The sequence below is a fragment of a genome, unplaced genomic scaffold, assembly GCF_019419815.1.
Source record: "Pyrus x bretschneideri cultivar Hongxiangsu unplaced genomic scaffold, Pyrus_bretschneideri_v1 Contig79, whole genome shotgun sequence".
Classification (NCBI taxonomy): Eukaryota; Viridiplantae; Streptophyta; class Magnoliopsida; order Rosales; family Rosaceae; genus Pyrus; species Pyrus x bretschneideri.
Genome location: NW_025999819.1, coordinates 1,421,608 through 1,438,837, shown reverse-complemented (window position 1 = coordinate 1,438,837; position 17,230 = coordinate 1,421,608).

The window sequence follows — 17,230 nt, the reverse complement described above, 5'->3', positions numbered from 1 at the left end:
CAAAGCACTTCTACCTAAAACCTGGAGGGACGCAAAACAGAAAGTGTGAGTGGGCAAAAACAAAGCTTTTCAAATTCATTTCATTTCTCAAAAATTCTAACCCCTCGCCGTAAAACCTGTATAATTTCTCAGAAAATATAACATACCATGCCAAAGTATCTCAATGAAATGCCATAAGTAATCCAGTTAAAATATATCAATGCCAGATATCATATTAGCTGGATCCACCTAACGTGACCTGCACGGCTGAGTCTATAGCTCATAACCAATCTCAATCATATCAAATCCTACACACAAGTCGGAACCACCTAAAGTGGTCTGTACGACAAGACTAGGTGTAAAATAAATATACTCTAGTGTTACGATCACGTGAAGATTGTGCGAATGATCGTGGGTCACCTACGAGTCGGAACCACCTATAATGGTCTGTATGACAAGCCTGTGCACCTAACTTGGATCCAAGGTGAGCATATGGTGCCGGAGGTGAACATCACGTGAAGGACTGTGCCCTAACTCTGGGCAGGAACACTAACACCGGGGTGCAAGTTTATGAGTTCTCAATGCATCACATCATATCTCGCATAACTAAAGCAATCTCATATCTTTAATTTATGAACTTACTTGGCACTTACTTGTGCGTCCGCATCACCAATCATAAATATGCAACTACTAATGCATAAATAAAATAGGCAGATATTTTGCATGGCATTTCAAAACCTATAATCATTCAAATTCATTTTCTGGGAAAAATCTCAAGTATATAGGTATATACGGAAAACCAAAAGCCCACTCATTAGTATGTCGAAGGGTTATAGCCCCCGAGCCTTGATTGATGGTGCTCGTCCTCTGGATAGGTCTCACCTATATGCGAAATAACTAAATAAACGTTATTTAAAGCATATAACCAAAACTAGCTAATAACTTTTCATACAATGCTCAAATGAGGTGTTTGAATACACCAACGTGATCTACTCAACACCACGAACATCCCCATATTTTTAGAAAAATTTTCCAACCACCCAAGGCACGGTTAGACGCACGCGCGGCCAACCCTAACGAAACAGTTAACGACAGTTAGGAATATTCCGTTAAAACCTTAACAAAAGTTAACAGCGTTACCTGACGTCGTTAAAATATTCTGTCAGACTTGATAGAATATTCTCCTTCGTCCTCCTTGGTTCGCCGAAGACTGTCACCGATGTCGCTGCGATAACTGGCTTCTGAAAAATATTCAAACCTTTATTTCTCACTCATTTCTTAACCAAAATTCATGAAATTTGTCTTCAAATGAAGCTTAGAGTGAGTAGAACACATTCTTACCACTTTCAAGCCTTGAAATCCACAGGATCTCGCCATAGAAACCTCGAATACTCCGGCAACCTCTGCAACTCGATGAACTCAAGCTTCCTGACGTCCAAATCACTTCAAAATTACCCCTCGAGCTTCGTGAAGACGTCCTAAAGCTTCCTAGAACCTTAAAACTCATTCAAAATTCCACGATCACATGAACAGTGCTCAAAATGTGGGATTTCTGGGTTCTCGGGTTTTCGAAAGATTCACGTTCTAAAAATAGTATGGATGTGTTCCTAAGCTCACAAGGAACACGAAGATGGCTTCCAAAACCTCGATCTGTGCCTAAATTGATTGGTTCACGAGTTGACCGTACAATTGTACGGATAATGGATGAAAACCGATAGAGGGAGGAGAGAGAAAGGTCAACAGGTAAGGGCATGGGTGTGTGTGAGGGTGTGTGGTCCTAGTTGGCAACAAAACAACCAACCACAAACTAGGTAAAAGTTTAGTTCTAATTGGGTCCAAACAATTAGGACTTAACATGAATTGGACCACAACCAAAACATATCACCTACAACACCAACTAACGTCCAATGGCAATTTAGTCTTTTCACGCCATCGATAAAAATAATTCGGGACGGGCTGTGACAACCTACCCCCTTAAGAAAATTTCGTCCTCGAAATTCAAACAATAATTACAAACCACTAATAATCATAAAACAACCTTGGATACATATCTCTCATCCGGTCCTCTGTCTCCCAAGTAGCTTTTTCCATTGAATGATTTCTCCACAAAACCTGCACTAGGTGCATGGTTTTATTTCTTAGAACCTTATCTTTCCAATCCAAAATAGTATTGGCTCCTCATCATAAGACAAGTTTGGATTAATATACATATGTAATATATAGGAGGGTAAATTTTTTTTTGGGCCTCTAAAAAATTCGGGGCCTTGTGCCATTGCACCTTTTGCACACCCTCAATGCCCTCTCTGCTCCATGCATTATTGTGATATATATAATTGCATGAATTATTTCTTGATTTTTTATGTGATTTAATATAGCAATTAGACCCTATTTTTCCAACGGTTTCTAGTACTTGGTTACTAATATCTTCTTTGAGGAAGGTAAGAGGGAATAGACCGAGGTAGAGAAGGGTTGAGAACCACAAGTTTCTGCTTGATAAGTGTGACATAACAACTAGGTCTATCTGTTTAGTTAACCTTTTGTGGGATGGACTCAAAACTCAAAACTCATAATGTTGGTTTATTCCCAACTATCTTTCAATGGAGAAGAAGAAACACACATTTGGTTTTCTTTATGTGTTAAAGATTGCAATAATCAGGGATAAGGATTTGGTCCTATAAGAAAGAATCTCTGTATTATTTAGTTTCTTGGTTTGTAAGTCAACGTGTAATTACCTAGTTTAGCATATACTTGTGTATATAAGTTTGAGTTGTACACCTTATTGAATAAATCAATCAAATACATTTGGTTGAAACCAAATTGGTTTTCTACATGGTACCAGAGCAATAATCTTAGGACCGAAGAAAATATCAAACCCTAGCCGCCCACCATGGCAGAGAACAACGACAAACTTAAGCCCTCTGGTTCAATGGAGGCAACCACATGATGTTAACCATTCTTATTACCTGCATTATTCTAATCAGCCGAGGATGATGCTCGTTTCTCAACCGCTCACTCCAAACAACTACAACACATGGAGCAGGGCGATGATCGGTGCATTGAAAGCCAAAAACAAGTTAAGTTTCGTTGATGAAACTTTCAAGAAACCAGAACAAAAGGTCACTGTAGCAGACTTGCATCAATGGGATTGATGTAACAGCTTGGTTAAAACATGGTTGGTGAATTCAATATCACCAGAAATTCAATCGAGTGTTATTTACTATGATCATGCGTATCAAGTTTGGGAAGACTTGAAAGAACATTTTTCCCAGACGAACAATATGCAATTGTATCATATTGAAAGCGCAATTTATGATTGTGTCGAAGGAACAATAACTATAAGTTCTTAGTTCACCAAACTCAAGGCACTGTGGGATGAAAGAGATATTGCGATCAACCTACCAGATTGCAACTACAACACTTTGCAACATGTGTTGACATTTCAGCAAAACCAAAAGGCAATTAAGTTTCTCATGGGACTTAATGAAACCTTTAGTGCAATGAAGGATCAAATTCTATTGATGGATCCACTTCCCCCTGTCAACAAGGTATATTCCCTTGTGCTACGCCATGAGAAGTAGCACAACACCACTGCAGGAAAAGCACCGGTTTAGGGGCTATTGTTTTTGCTGCAAAAGAACCCGACTTTAGCAAGAAGAGTATTGATATGAAGTGTGGTCGCTACAACAAGAACAATCACACCACTGAAGATTGTCGTGACCATTTAAAATGTGATTATTGTGGCTGGAAAGGTCATACGATAAATTATTGTTGGAAACTAAAAAGGGCAGATCTGGAGCAACAAAGGAGCCATTCTAAGTAGGAGAGACCAAGAGGTAACAATGTTTCAAGTAACCTTGAAAGGCAAGAATTGACAACCTCTTTTCCATTCACGCTTGACCAGTGCAAGCAGATCATAACCATGCTCAACAACAACAAAGCCAAGGCGAACAATGTTGGTAAAAATTCATCTCTAAATGATCTCTTAGGTAAAGTATTTTCTTTCACTTCTTATGGTCAACAGTTGTTATGGATCCTAGATAGCGGTGCCACAAACCACATAATTACCTCATATACTTTGTTGACCTCTTTTGTGCCTGTTAAAAATAAGACAGTAAAACTGCCAGATGGTTCTTATGCCGCTGTGACACATATAGGAACCATGCAATTTTCCACAAATTTTGCCTTACATGATGTCTTTTGCGTCCCAACATTCCAACTTAGTCTAATCTCCATCAGTAAACTTGCTTATCAGTCCTTGTGTATCACCATTTTTCTAAGTTATGTTTGTGTGATTCAGGACCTTCTTTTGGGGAAGATGATTGGGACGGGAACTAAACAAGAAGGCTTATATTTTTTGGATGACACCAACCGAAGACCCACCTTATCAACCTGTCATGTTGTTAAGAAAACATCACCACACCTTTGGCATCAACGCTTAGGCCACCTTTCTGACCAAGCCCTTTGACATACTTCACTCTTTAATAATGATTTTAGTTCTTGTGTTCCAATAATTGTTTTGTGTGTCCTCTAGCCAAACAAACGAGATCTCAGTTTCCATTAAGTGAAATTTCAACTATTATGCCTTTTGAGCTTTTACATATGGATTTTTTTTTTTTTGGGGGGGGGGGGGGGGTTTCATGTTGCTTCACTCATTAGAGCACAATATTTCCTCACAATCGTTGATGATTACACTCGTTGATCTTGGATTTACTTAATGAAGCACAAATCTGACACACGTCATTATTTGACCAATTTTATCAATCTTGTTGAAAATCAGTTTTCTCTCAAAGTGAAGACAATTAGGAGTGACAATGGCCCATAATTTAATCTCGCTGAATTCTACTCAACCAAGGGCATTTTTCATGAAACAACGTGTGTTGCTCGCCCCAACAAATAGGGTGGCTGAACGCAAAAACCGTCACCTCCTCAACATTGCTAGGGCATTACTCATTCAAGTTAAATTGCCCACTAATTTCTGGGGAGAAGCCATCCTCACGGTGGCCTATCTCATCAATCGTACACCCATTTTCGTCTTGCATGGTAAAACACCTTATGAACTTTTGTTTCACAAACCACCTAAATATTCACACTTGAAAGTTTTTGGCTGCATCTGCTTTGCATCCACACATGTACACCATCCATCCAAATTTGATGCTAGGTCTATACCATGCATATTTATTGGTTATCCATATGGCAAGAAAGGGTACAAAGTTTATGATCTCAACACACGAAAAACTTTAGTCTCTTGTGATGTGCTCTTTTGTGAAAATACATTTCCTTTTACCCAACCTTTCGCATCATACTTTGATACAAACACACAACAAACATTCCCATACCTACCTACCCTGGTTAATCATTCTTTTGATCAACCACCTAATCCACTCATAACTACCACCATAGAAGACCATCATATTCCCTCTTCACTTCACGAAAATACCATCCCCGAACCTGCTCAAATGCCTCCACCTGCCTCGCCAAACATTGACAACTCTCTACAACCTCTTCCCACACTTGACAACACAGCACCCATGCCTGCACAAACATCCAGTCGCTCTTCCACACGAGCCACTTGTCCACCTCCATACCTACAACAATTTCATGTCGGTGTCCAGTTGCCTTCTTGTCCCAACCAATCATCGATTTCTAACGTTGGATCACACAAAGGTAGTACTTTTCAACCTCTTTCTCAATTCCTTTTATATGATCGTTTGTCTCCCATTCACCGTGCTTTTACCACCTTTCTTTCCATTGCCAAAGAACCCCAAAGTTACTTGCAGGCTATTTAGGATCTTAAATGGTGCCAAGCCATGAGAGATGAGGTTTCTGCTCTTGAAGCCAACAACACCTGGACTCTACAACATCTCATTCTCGGGAAGAAACCCATCGGATGCAAATGGGTCTATAAAATAAAACTTAATCTAGATGGTTCTGTGGAACGCTACAAGGCAAGCTTGGTTGCCAAGGGGTATATGCAAGTTGAAGGTCTTAATTACAAAGAAACATTTGCTCATGTTGCTAAGTCGGTCACGGTTCGTTTACTACTTGGTGTTGCCACTACTTGGGGTTGGCATTTGTATCAACTCGATGTCAATAATGCCTTCTTCCATGGTGACTTACTTAAAGATGTTTACATGCGACTCCCACCAGGATACGGACGAAAGGGAGAGACACGAGTATGCAAACTTCAGAAATCTCTTTATGGACTTAAACATGCTTCGAGATAGTGGTTCCTTAAACTTTTTCTGTACTCAGGGCTGCAGGTAATCGACAGTCTAAAGCGGACTATTCTTTGTTCGTCCGATCCAAAGGCACAAGTCTTACTACTATTCTTGTGTATATGGATGATGTGATATTGGCAGGTAATGATTTGTCGTTTATTGAGAAGACAAAAGAATTTTTGGCTAGCAAATTCAAACTCAAGGATCTAGGAAAGTTAAAATATTTTTTGGGCATTGAAGTTGCAAGATCATCTCAAGGTATATCATTGTCACAATGAAAGTATGCTTTGGAAATATTGGAGGACACTGGTTTTCTTGGAGCAAAATCAGCTTGCTTTCCTATAGATCAAAACTTGGCACTCTGGCAGACAGATGGTGAGTTGTTGGAAGATCCATCCACATATTGAAGACTCATTGGTCGTCTAATTTATTTGACAGTTACTGGGCCAAACCTTGTTTATTTTGTCCATGTTTTGAGTCAATTTATGGACAAGCCTAGGTTGCCACATTTAGATGCAGCACATCAAGTTTCGAGGTACATAAAGGGGACGCTAGGGCAAGGTATCATGCTCTACTCCACAAGCTCGCTTCAATTGAAAGCATATTGCAACGCTGATTGGGAAAAATGAAAAGATACAAGAAGGTCAGTTTCGGGCTATTGCATCATGCTTGGAGACTCACTTATATCTTGGAGAACAAAGAAGTAAACCACAGTAGCAAGATCAACAACGGAGGCAGAATATAGAGCCATGACATCTACATGTTGTGAGATAACTTGGTTGAGGTATGTGCTAAATGATCTACATGTTCATCATCTGAAACTTGTTACTTTGTTTTGTGATAATCAAGCTGCACTTCATATTGCATCCAACCCTGTGTTCCATGAGCGGACGAAACATATCAAAATTGATTGCCATTTGGTTCGAGAAAAGATACAAGGAGGTATTGTCAAAACTGCCCATGTACGAACTCTACAACAATTGGCAGATTTATTCACCCAAGCATTGAGTACCTCTCAGTTTGAAAGTCTTCTTAGCAAGTTGAGTATAATCAACATACACTCCAACTTGAGGGGGAGTGTTAAAGATTGCGACAATCAGGGATAAAGATTTGGTCCTATAGGAAAGTATCTCTGTATTATTTAGTTTCTTGGTTTGTAAGTCAACGTGTAATTACCTAGTTTAGCATATACTTGTGTATATAAGTTTGAGTTGTACACCTTATTGAATAAATCAATCATAAACACTTTGTTGAAACCAAATTGGTTTTCTACATTATGTGACTTCAAATTTTAAATTTTGCCCCTTTTTCATGTATCCTGGATCTGTTATTTGTCAAGCAATTATGAGTTTTAATGTTGTTGCATTTTGCTTATATATTTACATAATATATACATATACAGTCCCATAAGGATTATTCATTACAACGTGTTGTATAGCCTCTCGACAAAAATAAGCAAAGGTCTTTTCGACAAAGGGAAGATGATCAGTGCGGAGGACATTGCTTCAAATTTTATTGAGCATATCATCTAACCCATCAAATAGTGTATAGACTCGAACCATTTGAACAATCTTGTTATAACTTTCAATATTATGCTTCATCGGATTGGGACGTTAATAATCAATTTCCTACCATATAGAGAAACGCTCATTTCTCCTAGCTACATAACAATGGTAATATTCCTTTTGTGAAGTGGTGTGAAATGAATGAATTCAATTGCAACATTCTCCTTCCTCCTTGAGCTTTTTTTAATTTCTCCATTTTCAATGCATAGGAAACCTTCGTGATTCAATCACTCACTGAATCAAACTCATTAAAATCAACCTCCTCTAACATGGCCTCAGAGTTAGACTCATCTGTCTGAAATTTGGGCGTTGAATCTATGCATTTCCTTATTTGAAAATCTCGAAAAGATTACTCGAAGCTGAGCTAGAGTTTTTCATCTAATTTGTGTCTAACATGGCAGGATCTGGAAGTAGTGAGTTGAGGGCACCAATATTCAATGGTGAAAATTATGAGTTCTGGAGCATAAGGATGAAAAACATTTTGAAGTCCCTTGGACTCTGGGAGTTTGTGAAGAAACGGTTTGATGATCCAGAATTGGAGAAGGAAGAAGGATCGGAACCAAAGAAAAAGGAAGTAGAAGGAACGAGTAGCACAAAGAAGTTGATGATGGAGGAAAGGCTCATGAAGGATGCAAAAGCATTGGGTCTAATTCAAGGAGTTGTTGTTGATGAGATTTTTCCTAGAATTTCTCAAAGAAACTTCAAAAAAGGGAGCATGGGATATTCTTCAACAAGAATATAGAGGAGAAAAATAGGTATGAAGTGTGAAATTGCAAGGTTTGAGACTCGTATAAGAGATGATGAATCTCTATATTCATATCTCACTAAACTGTTTGATCTTATGAGGCAAGTGAAAAGCTATCTAAGGAGAGAGTTATGCAAAAATTGGTAATTAATTTGCTAACTTCATATGATTCAATATGTTATGTGATTGAGCATTCAAATGATCTAGATACTATTGTAGTGCATAAGGTTGTAGCATCATTGAAAGGCTATGAACACAGGCATAAGAGGCACATTGATAATAGGACTGAAAAGGCTTTTGCTAGTCTCAGTGTTAGACCTAAACAAGCTAAGTTCACTGGGAATCAAAATATTAAGTACCAGAAGAATAGGAAAACAAAAGGCCAGAAGTGGAATAATAAGCCTAACTTTTTTTTTTTGGTCGATATAAGCCTACTTATCAAGCAAGAAAGAAAGCTATTGGTACTGATGGTGCTAAGAATCTCTGCAGGTTTTGTGACAAATTACATTTTGGGGAATGCTGGTTCAAGGGAAAACCCAAATGCGATAATTGTGACAAGATCGTTCACATTGCCAAGGACTACAACAACAAGAAGACAGTGTAGCATCTCAAGTATACCAATCAGGTAGTTGACACACCTACTATGTTCTATGTATGCAATGTAGCAACTGTGGAAACTATTCAAAATGTGCGGTACATATATAGTAAGTGTAGTAATCATATGGCTTATTGGTGGATATTGATAGAATTACTATTGCCAAAGTAGAGATGGGCACAATGCAACTTATTGATGTCACAGGGAAAACCAAAATGGGAAAAAGATACATCAAGGAGATTATGCTTGTACCTAGATTGAAAGAAAATTTACTCAGTGTGGGCCAAATGATGGAACATGGGTATTTTCTGATATTTGATGATAACAAGTTTGAGATATATGATGATTGCTTTCTCTTATGGTTGCCAAAGTATTAGTGAGAGGAAATATGAGTTTTCCCTTAAAGCTTCAACCAAGAATGCATATTGCTTTAAAAGCAAGTGTGTGTCAATCTACTCTGATATGGCATAGAAAACTAGGGCATTAAAACATGGACAGTCTGAAATTGCTGCAGGAGCAAGAAATGGTGTTGGGATTACTAGAAATTAAACACACAAAAGAAGTATGTGAAGGTTGTGCATTTGGTAAACAAAGAAGAGATGCATTTCCAAGAGAAACAATGAAATTTTTACCACACGCGCAAAAGGATTTAAAACACCTAAAATACTTGCAAGAGTAACAAGGTTATAGTAGTATAGATGGTTCTAGAGGTCATTCTCCACATGGATTATTAAACAATTTGCAATAAACCAAATCTCAATTAATTATTTAAAGCAAAATTTTGGAAAGATTGATTTATGACATAAATTCATAAAAACAAATTTAATTAAAAAGATAAAAAAAATCTGCAATATTAAAGAAAAGGAAAAGAAACAGCTTTTGGAAATCAAGCTATAAAAGCATTAGGGTTCCGCTGTTACCTTAACAATCCTATGTAGTTCTCCCAATTACTTATGATCTATAATGTATATTTTCAAGGTTAGGATTTCCTAATTTATGTTCTACTTGGACCTCCAATTTAGAATGTATATCAAACATGCAATCCGTCTGTGGTATTCAGATCAAATCTAAACATGCAAGACTCATTAAGTTTTGTGAAAACCCTTTGAAAAACCATGCAACCATCATGACGTGTTATCCATCCTAAGTGAACTTGCACATATTAACTGCAAAAAGCCTTCGTCAATTTTAGGGACGGACCTCCGACTAAAATTTCATCAAATTACTTTTCTAAATATCCTAATGGTCGTGAATCATCAAGACACTTAAATAGTTTATACCGGTGATTAATAAACCTACATGCATAATATAATAAGTATTGAAAAGAAACTACATATTTTTGCTAAGGCTCGTGACCTCAACCTAGCAAAAGAGATTAGTTACGTATATTCATAATTAAACTCAAAAGGAATTTTATTGAAATAGAAAAAGATCGAAAACACCTTCAATGTAAAAAGTATGAAAATCTCCGACCTTTGGCCAAATGCCTTTCCCAAATATCGCATAGAGAAGAAGAAACAATGGCCGGCCAAAGGCCTTATTTATACTGCTTATAATTAAATCCTACTTAGAAAAGGTGTTAGAATAAAATTATGAAACCAAATAAATTGAAATAAATTAGGAAACATAATCCTAAATTGATTAGGGCTAGAATTTTTTTTTCCTAAAAATCACAAACCAAACCAAAAAAATCATGATCCCATACCGAAAATTCCCAAACCGCTAATGTAACATCCCACATCGTCCAAAGGAGTAGATCCTATAATCCTTATTTGTATATTCTCATCTCTACCTAGCACAAGGCATTTTGGGAGCTCATTGGCTTCGGGTTCCATCGGAACTCTGAAGTTAAGTGAGTTCGGGCAAGAGCATTCCCAAGATGGGTGGTCCACTGGGAAGTTCTCGTGTGAGTTCCCAGAAACAAAGCTGTAAGGGCGTGGTTGGTGCCCAAAGCTGACAATATTATGCTACGGTGAAGTCGAGTTTAGGATATGGTGGGGGCTGGGGCGAGGATGTGACAATTTGGTATCAGAGCTAATCCTTAGCCGGAAGTGTGCCGACGAGGACGTCGGGCCCCTAAGGGGGGTGGATTGTAACATCCCACATCGTCCAGGGGAGTCGATCATGTAAGCTTTATACGTATATTCTCATCTTTACCTAGCACGAGGCCTTTTGGGAGCTCACTGGCTTCGGGTTCCATCGGAAATTCGAAGTTAAGCGAGTTCGGGCGAGAGCATTCCTAGGATGGGTGACCCAGTAGGAAGTTCTCGTATGAGTTCCCAGAAACAAAATCGTGAGGGCATGGTCGGGGCCCAAAGCGAACAATATTGTGCTACGGTGGAGTCGAGCTTGGGATGTGGTGGAGGCTTGGGTCGGGATGTGATAGCTAATACAAATTTTTTTAAGATCCATACCGAATCGATCTCGAGCCTTTCAGTATGGGAATCGCGATTATATATTCAATGATTTAGGAATCCCGAACCTAACCGAAAATTTTTATATATATTTATTTATTTTGGTTGCATGAATGTTGAATGTTGAATTTAAGTAGTTTGACAATAAAATTTATTGGAAACAGAAGTATGAAGTTAAATAGTTTGGAACTTTTGAACATTAATTTGACTTGGTATGAATGAATTGGTATTTCAATTGGTATGAAATTTCAAATTGGTATGAGATAAAAAGCCTAAATTTCAATTGATATGAAATTGGGAAACAAAATTTTATGACAAAAGCCCCAATTTTTTTCCCATAGCCAAAAATCTCAAATTTCAACCCAAAAACCCAAAAGCCCAAAACCGAAAATCCAATCCCAATCCATCCCGAAATACCGAAAACATTTCGGGAATCCTGAAATTGGGAATACCAAAATTTTGGTTTAGGATTGGTCTTCAAATTTCCGTATCAAAAATTTTAAGTTTGGGATTCTTGATGCCATTTTTGATTCGGGATCCTATACTGAACCACCCCTAAAATTGATTAGGATAATTTGCCTAGAATTTGTCCAGCCCATTTTGGACCCAAATCTCCCCCAAATCTAGCCCATGATAGTTCATTTTGAAGCTTGGAATAATTTGAACACTTCTCCAGAAGGCCTCAAACCCAAAAAAGCCATTATGTGCTCCAAAAATCACAATTAAGCTAAAAAAGTCACTTTGACTACACTGCGTATTGCTACTTTATTTTTTCGCCATAAATTAATCACTTGGCAGAAAAATCTGAAACTTTGAAACGAATAAGCTGAGAGACTCACGAACATCTTTCAATTAGAATCACTCCAAAATTCATCTGTTTGATCATTTTTTTGCTTAAGAGGAAGTCAAATGTCCTGTGTTGAAAATATCAAAAAAAAGTATCAAAATTTCATCAAAATAAATACCAAAACATATTAAGAATATGGTAAAATATATAGTATAAAATCGACTATCAAGAATCAACAAGTAGGGCCACCACTCCTCTTGAACTAGTACATATTGATGTCTATGGGCCTATGCAAACAACTATAAAGGCTAGGAATAAATACTTTCTCACCTTTATAGATGATTGTACTAGGATGTGTTAGATCTATTTCTTGAGATACAAGTCAGAGGTATTCAGTGTATTCAAGAAATTCATTGCCACTCTTGAATTGCAGAGTGGTTACAATTTGAAAAGGCTGAGAAGTGATAGAGGTGGAGATTACACTTCTATGGAGTTTAATATTTTATGTGAAGACATGGGAATGGAAAGACAACTTACAGTTGCATACTCACCACAACAAAATGGTGTGGCAGAGAGGAAAAATAGAACAATAGTTGAAATGGTTAAGTGTATGATGTTAGAAAAGAAGATACCATTTTGTGCTTTGGGCTGAAGCAATTAATATTGCATGTGTACATCTTAAATAGATGTCCAACAAAGGCTTTAGATAAGAAGACACCCTTTGAAGCCTATAGTTGGAGGAAGTAGGTATCAGACATTTGAGGGTGTTTGTTTCATTGTGTTACTTTCATGTATCAAACCAACAGAGACAAAAACTTGATGTGGCAAGCTCAAGATGCATATTTTTGGGATATGGAAGTTGTGCGAAAGGCTACAAGCTGTTCACTGCAGAATATGAGAAAGTTATTATTTCCAGAGATGTGTTTAATGAAACATTTTTTTGGGATTGAGATGCTCAGAAAGAAAGATGTACTAATGTTTCAATCACTGAAATGACTAATTTGGAACAAGGGTATGAAGGGAATGTGCTAAATTTTGTTTGACCAAATAGGTTTATTATACTACAATATAAGAAAAAAGATTACATCAAAATGAAAACATACAAATAACTATGATAAATAAAAATTGAAATAGTGAAACTATTTGCTTACACAAACTTTATACAGTTACTGATTAACACTTTAATATAGGTATGGTTTACATACAGTGACAAACCCTCTATTAGAGAGTGTCAGCAAATATTTAAATTTTGTATCCAAATAGTTTTATTGAAACTAAAAAATATATAGTAAAACACAAAATCTAGTTCCCATTCCTTCTTTTCATCTTGGCGATGCACATTTCCATCTTCACATAGAGCGAATCTTGTACATTATCTAGGAACCAAAGATACACATGCCTTCATGTCTCTTTAAGAATTAAAGAACTGTGAATTCCCCAAAATTAGATAATAAAACCTAGGGCTGCAAAAATATAAAACTAGGGAAGCTCATCGCGATCATTGTCCCCATCTTGGTTGACGTTGTTCTTGTTATCCTTGTCAATTTCTCTACACTTATTTGAAAGTAGAGCACCACAAAGTAGAGCACCTCAAAAGCGTCTAAGCTCTGGAGTTGCGAGCCCTTCGGTATTTGTCCTTTAAGATTATTGTATGAGACACAAAATTGTTCAAGTAACTAAGGCTTGTCATGGACAAGGGGATTTTTCCAAACAAATGATTCATGGAGAGATTTAAAATCTCTAAGCAATTTAGGTTAGATATTTGGTCTCGGATATCGTTGGAGAAATTGTTGATGTTAAGATGCAACTCACTAAGAAGCTTCAATTGGTCGATCTCAGTAGGCATACTACCACCAATGTTATTGGCCGCTAGGTCTATTATTCCTTGATAGAAAGATAGCGTACGAGGCATAAAATATGGATTTTCAATGACGCAACCGAAGATGGGAAGTTCAAATTCATAATTTTCTACTCGAGATGCATTCAACATTGACATTGGTAATCTATAAAGTTGTTTTGGAATTTCACCTGAAATTTGGTTGTTTTGGATATCCACATAAAAGAGTTTTGGAAGAGTCCCCAACCAACTTGGAATTGAACCTGTGATTTGATTAACACCCAAATACAACATCTCTAGATTCTTTTGGTTTGATAACCAACCAGGTATCTGACCAGTGAGCCTAGACATAGCCAAACTCAAGATACAATGATTTTGGAATCTATGAAAATCAACCAAGTCATCATTAGTTGGCATTGCCTCGACGTTAAAGTAATAGCCAAGGAGGAGTATGTGAAGCCTTTTGCAACACATTAATATCTTCATTGCCCCTGTGACATTGGTCAATCGTACACTACTAAGCGAGAGGAAGTACAAGGATTTCAATGAAAGAATCTTAGATTGTATTTGTTTTTCTAGGTAATGATTTTCAATCAACCAAATTTCTTTTAGGGACCTGCATGAGTAAGGGCTTACTGGCAAGTTACTAGTGAAATTATTCCCCATTAGGTCAAATTTACTAAGGTGGCTGACTTTGGACAAATTAGGTGTGGAGAGATCTCCTTCCAAGTAGTTAAATCCTAAATGTATTTCTAGGAGGTTTGTGCAATTCATCAAAGATGGAGGCAAATTACCTTCTAAGGTGTTGAAACTAAAATTCATAAATTTCAACTTGGAGAGCTTACCAATATTGAGGGGGATCACACCACTCAAACAATTAATTTAGAGATCAAGGATTATGAGGTGAGTAAGATTGGCAATTCTTTCACTAAGGGCTCTATTTAGTGAATTGAAAGGTAGTACAAGTTCCTCAAGTTTGGTAGCGTTATAGATATCTTCTGGAAGTGATCCTGACTTGTGACTGGCGCGAACAATTTGAAGTTTGGAACACGCCCCCAAGCCCACAAGAAATGTTGCCACTAAATTCATTGGAGGAAAAATCCAATACTCTTATGGAAGGAGAGGATTAGAGACAAATAAAGGAAGGGATATGCCTAGAGAAGGTGTTGTTGCTAACATTGAAACTAGTCAAATTCCTAGCTTGTTGGAAGAAAGAAGATGGAATTACACCATGGAAGTGATTGCTTGACAAATCTATTGTCTGGATAATTTTGGATGGTAGATAAAATGGTATCTCCCCATAAAGAAAGTTATAGCTCAAATCAAGGATCTCGAGGCGATTCAAGGACGAGAAGAATTTAGTTTCAAGTGCGCCATAAAGTGAATTGTGGGAAAGGTTTAAGTGGTTGAGATTTGTGAGATTTTTAAGTGATGAGACAAACATACCTCATTTGAGCCCTTTCGAGGTTAAGATCAAATGGGTGACCCAACCCTCTTGATTACAAGTGATGTCGTTCCAATGGCAACAATCAACATCACTACTCCAATTTCCGGGAGGAGAAGTGTGACATCCCACATCGCTCAGGGGAGTGATCCTAAAATGTATATTCCCATCCCTACCTAGCACGAGGCCTTTTGGGAGCTCACTGGCTTCGGGTTCCGTAGAAACTCCGAAGTTAAGCGAGAGGGGGGCTTGAGCAATCCCATGATGGGTGACCCACTGGGAAGTTGCTCGTGAGTTCCCAAAAACAAAACCGTGAGGGCGTGGTCGGGGCCCAAAGCGGACAATATCGTGCTATGGTGGTGGAGTGGGCCCGGGAAGTGGTCCCACCCGGGCCGGGATGTGACAAATTGGTATCAGAGCCTAACCCTGGTCGTGAGTGTGCCGACGAGGACGTCAGGCCCCTAAGGGGAATGGATTGTGACATCCCACATCGCCCAGGGGAGTGATCCTTAAATGTATATTCTCATCCCTACCTAGCACGAGGCCTTTTGGGAGCTCACTGGCTTCGGGTTCCGTAGGAACTCTGAAGTTAAGCGAGAAGGGGGCTAGAGCAATCTCATGATGGGTGACCCACTGGGAAGTTGCTTGTGAGTTCTCAAAAATAAAACCGTGAAGGAATGGTAAGCCCAAAGCGGACAATATCGTGCTATGGTGGTGGAGCGGGCCCGGGAAGTGGTTTCGCCCCGGGTCGGGATGTGAAATGAAGATAGTGTAAGGGCGAATGCCAGAAGAAAGGTGGTTACTTACATGAATATTTGTTGTAGATATAATGCAAGAGAATAAGAAGACGAGGAGGAGGTCATGGGCCATTTTTTTTTTTTTTTTTTTTAAACTTAGATATTGCTTGTAGTAATGGGATTGCACATATATAGGAGCAATATTTCTTATTGCTAAATTCACTAGAGTCAGTAGGTCATGACTCATAAAAAGGGTCGTACATGGAAACTACTAAACTTAACTAAAGATTAAAATGTTGTTTTACTGCTAGTTGGTAGCCACGTCAACACAAATCTAAGTCCTATATATGCGAAGTCATCACTTAACTATAAACTTAACAAATGTTCTAACGGTTGTATAATATTGAAATAAAATGATAATTAATGTATGTGATTGAAATGTTTTAGAGATGTTGTATGAGGTTGCAATTACACCCAAAGTTGAGGGGGTAAAAAGGAATGTAAGTGTAACGTTTTGAATTCGAGTTTTGTAAACTATGAGTTCAATACTATTTAGTAGCGTATACGTTATGCAAGAAAACAAAAGATTCATCCCATTGGGGTTTCTAAAGGAAGGCAAGTTCTTCATTGAAAGGAATCGCACTAATGTAGAAGAAATGGCCAACCTTTCAGCACACTTCAATGGTCTTCTAGGCTTAAGTGGTGGAGGTGGACAAGTCTCACAACTTGGAGCTAGAGCACTACCACAAGCACTCCCACTTCTAACTCCAATTCCAATCCCACTACCACTCCCATTTCCAGCTCCAACTTGTTCCATAATCATTTGATTGAGAACCCAATTTCATTTTGACTCGTGTAAATTGCGAGTTCAATACTAAATTTAACTATTACGTTAGTCTCATTTTAATA